This window comes from Centrocercus urophasianus, unplaced genomic scaffold (genome assembly GCF_019232065.1).
Source record: "Centrocercus urophasianus isolate 14NV4802_14NV808 unplaced genomic scaffold, USGS_Curo_1.0 seq_16, whole genome shotgun sequence".
Taxonomy (NCBI): domain Eukaryota; kingdom Metazoa; phylum Chordata; class Aves; order Galliformes; family Phasianidae; genus Centrocercus; species Centrocercus urophasianus.
The window spans coordinates 30,405,726-30,416,716 of record NW_024884711.1 but is presented as its reverse complement, the minus strand read 5'-3'; positions in this window follow the sequence as shown (position 1 = coordinate 30,416,716).

Below are 10,991 nucleotides of genomic sequence, written 5' to 3'. Positions count from 1 at the left end.
TTTCTTTTTCTTTTTCTTTTTCTTTTTCTTTTTCTTTTTCTTTTTCTTTTTCTTTTTCTTTTTCTTTTTCTTTTTCTTTTTCTTTTTCTTTTTCTTTTTCTTTTTCTTTCTCGTCCCAATTTTGGGGCCCTTTCATGCTGATTAGGCCTCTCTAAATTTAAAAAACCATTGTCTGAAGCCACGAGTGTGAGCAGCGAGTGCCGGCGGGCGGCAAAGCAGCGGGTCAGGCACAGGGCTCGGGGAGGCGTCTTCGAGGCGTTATTTATTTAGTTAGGTCCTTTTTGCTGTTTGCTTACTTTGGACCTGCTCCTCCTGCAGATAATCTCGGCAGAAACAGCTCGGTGAGAAAAAGCCAAAGAGAACTAATAAAAATAAGGCAGAGATGGCTGGGCAGCATCTTTAATCTGAAGATTAAAGAACAGGACTACAAGGCAGAACTGCCTGATTTTATTGACTTACAGGCTTCCTTAATGTCAATTTAAGCAAAATCTCTTTTCCTGGGTGCTAAGAGTAAGTCTCCTGTTAAGATCTGTATTGTTCTTCTTGAAGTTTCTAAGTTTTCAGGGCAATGTTAAATGGCCGCGTACACAGTTCCTGGTAATTTCAGTCCCTGAATGCAGATTTACTTTCTGTATCTGAACACTTTTGCTTTTATTTCTCCATGCCATATTTTCTCTTGCGGATTGATGGCTTAAAATATATTTAGCATCTGTTCCATAGGCATCCTGATGTTTGAGCAGTGTTCCTTGAGACTGCTGGATCAAAAGGCACTATGAAGCCATGCAGCTTACAGCTCTTTTCCAGAATTGAGCACATGGGAATCTGAAAGGAACCGTGGTATGAAAAGCAGCCAGCAGAACTGCTGCAGTCTGAGTGATAACCTGCGTCGGGGCAGAACTGCAATCTTCTGTCTCTGTAAGAAAAAAGGAAGAGCCCAGATGGTGACAGAGCTGCTGAGTTCTGGAAGGACATCTCATCCTAAAGATGAAATCAGCATTCTGTTAGCTCAACTTGTTTCTGCTGTCCAAGAACAGGAGGCTCTCGGCTGCACTGAGTAATATTGGGAACGTGGGGAATGCTGTAGGAACAGAGGGAGGGCATCAAATGAGTGGAAAGGTTAAAGAGCTGCATGAACCTGTCATGAAAGCCCGATGTGGGAAAGGTACGTGGGATGCCAGGGAGGGTACAGAGTGCCAAGAAGGGGCTGAGGAGATACATACACCTCTCCATTTTGTTATCAGATGTGAAAGGCAAAGAAATGTGATCCGAACACGTAAGTGAAAAATGACTTTTTAATGAGGACTGAAGAAAACAAAAAATATAATATTATCTTCTGTAAATAATAAGGTTTTATTCATATGGTCTATTTGCTCTCATATGCCTAAAACACTGCTACATAAGACAAAGTCAGGCACTTATCTCTGCTCACTGCGACATTCATTGATCAGCATCAGGAGCTCTGCTAAATCCTGAGAGCTCAGCTGCACACTGACATGCGTAGGCAGATGGACAGAGAAGGCTGTGGGGCTGTGCCCATCCACACCTTCCAGCAGGGCACAGGCAATCTGGCAGCTTCCACATCACTGAGGCCAAAGGGATCAGTGAATCTGTGCTCACTGGGAACAGACAGGGTGCTCCGATCACTTTCTTTTCTGCTAACAACTATTAGGTGTGTGTGGGAGCAGTGCTTGAACAAGCTGAGTGCTGTTAGTAAAAATACCTAATTAGGAATCAGTGTGCTTAGATCAGTTGTACAGCTTAGAAGGTGACTGTGAGGTGATGCAGTAACGTGGCAGAGACAAGTTTTGGACTCCTTATTATGGATTTCTTGCAAACATTTCTGGTTCTCTCCTGGTGCTCAGATCACTTCTTCAGCTACCTCTTGTTCTCCCACTTGGATGAGAATGGGTGCTTACAGGGGTAGCTGGTAAAAATTCAGACCTTTGCTGTTATTTGGGGACATCATCTCTCCAATGTTGTTTTTTTCCTGGATGAATGAAACATTCTGAAACTCACAGCTTGTCTTTGCTGATTGGCCCCTCTGCTTCCTGGTGCTGGGGTGGAGGCTGTCCAATGCTCATGTGCTGCGCGGCCTCATGGAACCACAGAGTTAGGTGCTCTGAGCAGCAAGGAAATGTGACACACTGAGCTGAGCACGCAGGGGATGAGGATCGCACAGCCCCTGGCAGTGGGAGTGCAGCAGTGAGAGGCCTCTGCTTCTCCCTCCGAGCAGCTCCCTCACTTGGAACTTGCTCCGCTACCTGCCTGTGTTCATCGCTTAAAAAATGAGGATCTTCTGCATGCCCAGCCTCACTATTTCCTTTTTATAATCGTAAGAATCAGCACTTGCTTTTTACTGCTGTCACATGCTTTAAAATCACAGATACACCAGTTGGAACGTAATAATTAGGAGCTACTTGTGGAAAGAAGATAAGATTAGCTGCAGGAGAGATTTATTATTAGCAAATGAATAGCCCCATTTTCAGGATGTAAGAGACTCATACAGATTGCCCGCTGGACAGTTTTTTAGTTTCCAGTTTGCATTAGCACTGAAGGATCCTTTTGGGGCCTATTACCCAGCTTTGGAAAGTTTCTTTGTAGTGGAAAAAATTGTAAGGGATCTGGAAATGAAGCCTCATCTGGCCAGTGGGTGTTCATAAAGTCTTTAATGACTTCAGCAGCCTCGGGTGGGATGGAAACCGCCGGGCTGCCTTTGTGGAGGACGCAGTGTGCAGTGCTGGGTGGTGCAGGGTGCAGCCCAGGGGTAGGGCACTGGGCTCTGCCTGTGGCTCTGTCAGCACTTCTCTTCTGTGAATGATTCTGCGCTACACTTTGCAAGGGAAACAAATAAAAGATTATTTCTAATTATTTCTAATTGTTGGGAGCTCAAATTATGCTTAGAATGCTTCAGGTTTTCCTACAGAGGCACTTTGTAATTCTACATGTGTGACTTTCATGCTGTCCTTTACAGTTCTACAGAAAGGATAGATTCCTTTTTATTGAAAGTGCTTTCAGTTTAGTTTGTGTTGCTTTGGAGAGCACATGTAGCTAAAATCACAGCGCGTCTGACTTAGAACTGTGCCTTTGCTGTATTTGTTAAGGTGGCTTTACAGCATTTCTGGAGCCTTATACATACCTGAGTAGTTTCTGTGTTAGTCAGACATCTGTGTGCTGTAACTCAGGGCCAGCTCTGTGCCTCTTAGGGGCAGCCCAGCTGCGGTGGTAATGCATGAGGGACGCAGCTAATTTATGGTTGGTTTGACAGCGGCTACAAAAGTGGAATGATACGAAAATAATACTCATTCATTTTTAAAAAGCCCTTTGGTGATCGGTTCCAGCCTTGCCTGTGTGGCACATGGAGCAGATGATGTTGCACTCAGGCTGGTGGATGTCACCGGCCACCACAGATTGCATTGCCCTGTGAGACCCGTGCTGATTTTTACTGACTGTATTTCAACCGGTTTCCTTGTAAAGACATTTAGGGGATGGTTGTCTCTGCCTCGGGGGCTGAACGGACTGCTGCTAGAGGTGAGCAATGCTGTGATACTTTTTCCAGGAAGAAAAGGCTTCAGGAAAATTCTGCACGTTGTCATTGGCTGGAGGAAGGCTGGCTTTGTCACTCAGCCATCGGGCTTTGCCAACCATGTGCCTCTGCAAGATATGCGGTTTTCTGCTCAGTGCTGGGAGGAGAGCTGAAAGCATGAGGCCAACCGTAACCCTGCGTGTGCTGAGCTGCAGGAATGGGGTGTCGTTGGTTATAGGCTGAATCCCATCACCTCTCTGTCCCTGACTTTGCTAGGATTCCCTTTGAAAGAGGAGCAGATTTTGGCTGCACCATGACTAAGCGTGGAGGAACAACGAATTGCCAAAGTGATGCCCAGCTGTCCAGACGCTCAGAATGGATGAGGGCATTGGTATTTGGGGCACACTGCTGATTTAGCCAGCAATTCCAATGGCTCTCCTTGGTCTTTTTGCAAGGTGGATGCAGATGCTGTGCCAGGTGTATTTATTTCTGCACAGTATACACTGTGCTGCTGTGCCAGTCATGTGAGCACACAGCAGCTGGGGAGGAGACTGGTGAGGCTCTCTGGGAAGGCAGAGCTATTGCTAAAGACAACACCTGCAGGGACACACTCACAGTTCTCAGAGGCAAAGCCCGCCAAGCCTGAGCCCTCTGCATCACAGGCTGATGGGTCTGAAGAGGATTGAAACCTGTTTGCTTTTGTGGCGATGGCTCTGTGCCACATGCTCACTGCCCACCACGTGCCAGCCCATCAGGGTATGGAAATGAAAGCACTTCTCCCCGTGACCCCCATCCCCTCTCTGCGCTGCTTTCAGGGTGCTCAGAGCAGCCCAGGGCCAGGCCAGGCAGTGCAGTCTGGCCATCTCTGCTGCTCCTGTCTGTGCTGAGCTCTCTGGAGCAGCGTTTCCTGCCGGGGAGCAACATGAGTGCTGTCTCTGGCAAGATGAATTCTCTCCTTGCTTCCCCTCTCCCACTCTTCATTTCTCCCCTCTCTCTTTGCAGGCTTTGGCTTCCGAGCTGCCCAGTTCCCTTTGTGTGCCCCCTCTTTTTCTCTTCCTTTCTTCCTTCCGTTTTCTCTGTTTCTTGTATTCTCTGTTCACTTATTTTTCTCTCTATTATCTTTCCTGTCCTCCTCTGCATTCTTTCGATCCCAGCAGGGCTCACGCATACAAATTGACCCCCTCCCAGCCAGTAATGTGATCGAAGCTCTTTGTGGCTCCTGCTATCTCTATGGTAACTATCAGGGGGGTCTCAGAGTGGTGGCAGACCCAAGCACCGGCCCACATACTGCTGTTCCTGCTGGTGCTACATGCTGACCGCGTGGGCCTGACTGCTCATTTAAATCTGCTTATTAGTATAAAAAAAAACACTGGTGTCTTCGGTGTCTGCTGAATGGGGGCACTGACTGTGTGCTTGGAGGATGGCACGCATTTGCGTTTTCAGGGTTTTGTAAATGGTTTCTGCAATTGGAGCTGCTTTACTTGGCAGGTTCAGTGTTGTTTTCTGACCGTTGCAGAGTGCTGTGCTCACCATTTGGTGGGATGTGGAAACATGGGTCATGCTGTAAAAATGGGTGTTGGCATGGCAGAGGTACCATTGGCCGTGCAGCTGCCATGGCTGCCACCAGCACCAGCTGTGAGCTTGGCCAGCTACAGACACAGTGCTGGGTGCTCCTGGTGCCCTGAGCACAGGATTCCTTTGGGCCTGGCACACCTTGCAGGTGGCTGCTGCCATGAGGGCATTAAAAATGAAGCCGTAGGTGAGCACTGCCTTAGTAACACATCTGCTTGTCTATAGCCTTTCTGTGGGTGTGTGACAACAGGCCTCATGCTGCAGGGGTAAGGCAGTCACCTAGAATTTTCAGAGAGCTGAAATGCAGAACACAATGTTAATTTAATTTGGGAAGTTGCTATTTATGTAGTAGATATGATATTAAAACATGAAACGTGTTTTGTGTCAGGACTGTAGTCTTTAAAATAGCTGTGGAGATCTTCTTTGCCCCCAAACAAATGCTTCTATAATATGTCCAAAAAAGCGATCCTGTTTCTAACTCCTCCAGTGAACTCCATTAGTTACATCTACATGTTGGCAGAAATAACTGAAATCTTTGGTTTTATATATAAATATATTTTATTTTTATTTTTATTTTATTTTATTTTATTTTATTTTATTTTATTTTATTTTATTTTATTTTATTTTTTTCAGGATTTACCTGGTATCTTACAATAATTTCTGTTTCATTTATCACGTAACTTCACAGGAATTTCAGAACATGGGAAAACTCCAACCAGCCACGTGATATCTGTGTGTAGGGCTGCAGCACTCAGCATATGCAATGCCACTGCATTAAAATGCCACTGCATTAAAAGCAGTGCCACTCCGAATGCATCCGTTTGCTCAGATCCTTGAGAAGAGTAAGCATCGGGAGATGATTATTAGCTTTATTGCAGCCTTATTAATTGTTTGGCTCATTTAGATGCATTTCGACTGTGAATTTCACATCTGCCGGCCTTCCAGTGAAACAACACCTATGAACTGCACTTTTGGTGAAGTCCATCCAGCAGTGAAATGGTTAACACTGTGGGCATTTAAGTGCTCATAATTAACAGTCCATTAAGATGAATGGAGAAAGTTCTCACTTAGCCATCCATTGTTTAATTCGGTCTGTTTACAGACTCAAGGAGGCAACAGTGTGTGGGCGCACATTCCTGCCCTTCCGCACCAGGGGAGCAGGGAATCACGTCTTAAAATAAAGGATAGCTTCAGGTAATAAATAAATAAACAAACGAGAGCTTTTGGAAACAGGGGGAGATCCTCAGCAGCACAGAGCTGCTGGAACTACTGCGAGAAGGGTGTCTCGTTCTGGAGTAATACGCCGTTCCCTTTTAGAGGTTTGTATTTTATAGGTACCGTTTTTTCCTTGTAAATGGTTATGAGTGTAATTAATTATAGGCAATAAATCATAAGCGCGTCCCACAGCTGCCGGGCGCCCGCTGCACGGCCCGGCTCACAGGCGGCTGTGCCGGCACTCCGAAGGGGACAGCAGCAGCACTCACTGTCGCTGGCATTACTCTTTGTTCTGGCATCACACTGCCTGCAAATAGCGTGGCAAATGCCACGTGTTTTAATTAATCATTTGAACATAATAATAATAATTATTATTTTTTGGAGATGCTGTTTTGGTCTGAAGAACAGGGATGTGTGCTCAAAGATAACCTCAGACTGCAGCCTCAGGACTGTGTATCCCCTGGCGTTTCCCTTCTCTGCTCAAGAAGGAGCACAGCTCTGAATGCCTTCCAGAGCTTGCCTTGCTTGTGCATTTATGTCTAAGTTCGAAATTTAAACGTAGGTTCATGATTATTATTATTTTTTAATTAACATCAATGCTTTTAATAGGAAGCGATGTTAATTTTGGCAGCATGTGGCTGGGTACATCTCAGGCTGTAATGCCTTACACATACTAACATGTATGCACCCAAAGGGGCCTAGTGCTGCTGAGATGCTTTGCAGAAGATCTCTTTTTGGCTGGCTGTCCTGGCTAAGCAGATACAAAAGAAGAGAAACAGCACTGTTTTAAAATAGAGCATTCAAAAGCGTTGCAGTGGCTGGGCTCCTACACATATCTCTGTGTAACACAGATTGCCCACGTATTGAAAACAACATGACTGAAATCAGCCTGTGTGCATCCAGAAAAACTGTTTTTAAGAAATGAAACAATGTACTGATCAACAACGGAGACCAGGGTAACATAGGAGGCACACTTGGAGACTGCGTTAGAAGAACAGTGGAATTGTTACTTGTTATAAATGAATTAAGAGTCCACATGAATGTTGGCATCTTTCCTTATCTCTTTATGCACTCTCTTTAGCAGAGCAAGCATGGGAGTGCCAGCAAACAGACTGAAGATGGACAGGGCTGCTCACACCCAGCCTCATGGGTCTGAACCGTGGCTCACGGCCTGTTGGTGTGTGGTGCAGGTCTGCCTACACGAGGCAGTGTGTTCTGTGCAGAAAAGGCTGTTATGATGTGCTGCTGTGGAAATGCAGCTACTACTATAACGTGATGTATAATGAGCAGCGCAGTGAAAGATGATGCTAAATGATGCTGATATCATCGTTTCAAGAAATTACAGTGGTTTTCTAAGAATTATAATTGTCTCTAATGACAATTTGAAGGGTATGCAGAACAGCATATTTTATGTGTGTTCAACACTTGGTTTCCAACTGCTCGCTTTATTACATGCTAAGAAAGCTTCTCTGACAGTATATGGCACTGAAATAATTCTAAGCACGTTTTGTCAGTATTTGTAGTATAATAAATGGACCACTGCGTGTTTTTAAGACAATGCAGACAATTGACTGTGTTCACGTGATGTTTTCTCATGTTACTGGACACTCAGGTGGACACACTGGGGCTTTAAACTCTCATTTCAGGTCAAGAGGCCATTACTTACTGCAAAGTGAAACATGGTAGGGCACCTGAGTGGGTGTGCATGGCCGCCAAGGGCCTCTGTCAGTTCCTCTTCAAGGCACACTGAAGCTCCTGTAAATTTATCTGAGCAATGCCAGCCACTCATTTCCCAACAGAATGACAGTAGTCACCAGAAATGGAGGCCAGGCATGGCTATCTTGTTGGTTGGGTTTTTTTAAAACCTTTTTATTTTTTCCAAATGTTTTTGAAATCCCATCTGTTTTATTCATAGCGTAAAGGAAGGAAGAAAATCAATAATTGGTCCCCAGTGAACAGGAGCTTAATTTTAACTGAGATCTCGGTGTTTGCATGCCTGGGGGAAGGGCCGCAGCAGATGCTGCTTGGGAGCCTGCAGAATGGATGTCATCGGGAAGACTGTGCTTTGAGGTGAGGAGAAACCTGTCTTGAAACTCAAGTTAAAGAGATTTTGCTTTCCTACGCCAGCTTTCTTCTCCTTCCTGCTAGAAATAGTGGTTTCTGAAGAAATGAAGGGAAAATAATTTTTTGTCTTGGTAAAGAAATGAATGATGATTTTGTGTCATAACATTTTTCTGCATTTGTTTAGAACAGAACTTTAGCTTCAGACCCTGTGGTATATCTAGTTTACGTAACATTTGGATTTGTAATGTGTGACCACATGTGAGTGAAGAGCAATTTGAAATATATGGCGATTGTAAATGCATCATCTACTCCGCCAGACTGGCTGATGGGCTATTTGAATCTTTTCCTAAAACACTTGATATGGAAATTTCTGAGCAATTGTTGCCATACTATGAACTAGCTGTATGGTTTGGCATACAGGGCTTCTCTGCTGGCAGCACCAACTGTCTGGTCTCATTGGGAAATGTAGTGATCCATGCTGATTCCTTGGCTTTGTGAATTGCTTGTCTGTATGGTCAGACACTGGAGGAAGATCAGAGCTGCAATTAACCTGTTTACAGCTAAAGCTTGCATGCAGCTCACTCAGAAAAAAAAACCCCTAAACTTCAAAACAAAAAAAGATGGAAAAGTCACAGAAGAGACTGAATAGAGAAAATCTGGTTTTAACTAACTATAAAATTGGTTGCAAATGTTTTCAAATATTCCTAGCATTAATGTGTTGGTGAGTATAATGGAAGTGCTCTGCAAGTGGTGTGGCTCTCTGGGGAGTACACCAGTGGTGGAGATGCTGTGTCTGGGATCATCCAGCCCAGTCCCTGTCAGGAAGGACACTCCATCAGAAAGGATGCTCCACCAGTAAGGATGTTCCATCAGGAAGGATGCTGCATTGGGGAGCATACTCCACTTGGAAGGACATTCTACCAGAGAGGATGCTCCACTTGGAAGGATGTTCCACCAGGAAGCAGCAGAGTTTGGGACAGTACCTGGTGGTTGCCTTTGGTTGGCAAAGCTTTTCTATGGGGCTGGAATGACTGCTTAATTTTAATAATTGATCTCCAGTTATTAGCTGCAGCTGAAAATGGTGACATGGTAAAAGAAAATGTGTTGGCATTTCCACAGCAGCCAGTGTTTGAGACTATAGTATATTACAGATAAACATTCAAAACTCTCTGGCAATGCTAAATGCTTAAGTAAGTGACACCGTAGATGTACAGTGTATATTTGCCAATTTAGGCTGCAAATTTAATTTCAATCATTTCCAACATAAATGAGCAATTGATTCCTGTGTGAAGCCAGGAGTTGCTCTTGATCCTTGGGATCTCTTCCAGCTTGGGATATTCTATTCTGTTCTATTCTGTACCAAAAACGCTGTGGCAGAATCCTGCCCAAGCTGAGGTGTTTCTTTGGGAGTAATAGGAGGTGACTGTTTTTAAAAAAATAATGTTTCCTATCTGCAGAGCACTGTTAAGCAGAAATTCTTTTTTTGTGAAAAGCCCCAACCTTTATGTAAAAATCAAAACTGTGAAAAAACATTAAGGCTTTGAAAAATGTTCTAATAATGAAGCAGAGCAAATCATTTTAAAAATAATTTACTCAGGGAATGTAAATAATACAATAACTCTGATCTCAGCTCACAAGAGTCATACATTTTTAAATTTCTTTAATTAATATCTGTATTTGAATTATCATCTGATTAGAATGTTTGATGCTTGCCTGCAGTAGCTCTTGGTCTGAGTTGAAGAGCAGCAATCAGCTCTGCTCCGTTTCTTTGGCAGATGGGCATGCAGGCATATCACCAGAGATTTCTACGTGTGTGATTTAAAACCTTAAAACCACATACGTTCAGCACTACTCAGTTGCAAACACAAGATATCCCACAGGCAGGATACCTCCAAGCATACACCGTTTTTGGTTACTGAGATACTGAGATGTGGCTTTCAAAAACGTGAGGTCCACGTGCAAACTTTTTGTTAGCAGGGTGAAATCCTACATGCACATGTTGGGGTACGTGTGTGAGACCCCAGTAAGCACAGTGTGTGGGCAGCCATCATGGGTTCTCTCTGCACTGCCATCTGGCCAGGTAGCACGTGCTGGTATTTCAGCTTCATGGATGACAACAGTGGTACAGAGTCACTGCAATGCAAATCTCCAAAGATACTTATACTTAAATAGTTCATTTCTATTTAAATGATGCGTGCTTAACTGCAAATGATATATTTAAATATGTTACCATCTGGGAACCATATCTAAGGCCATATTGGAAAGGTGGGTCAAAACAGGACTTTGAGTGCTGGTCTCCTAAATCCCACAGAGGCTGCCAAAAGCTCATCCAATCCTGCTATGGATTCTTGGTACTTTACCTGCTGTGAAGGATCACACGACCAAACGCACATGGTTTTGATGGAATACTCTGCCAATACACCTGGTTAACCTGGAGGAAACCTGCCCACAAGGTCCCTGCAGCAGGGAAGGAGCTCGGGGACAGCTGCTGTACTGATGATGGCCCCAGCTGGATGCCTACCCTGCATCTGCTGGGCTGTGCAGCAACTCTGCACCAGTGTGAGCTTCATCTTTTTCTTTGTGAAAGAAGGAAAATAATTATATCAGGCTGTAACAC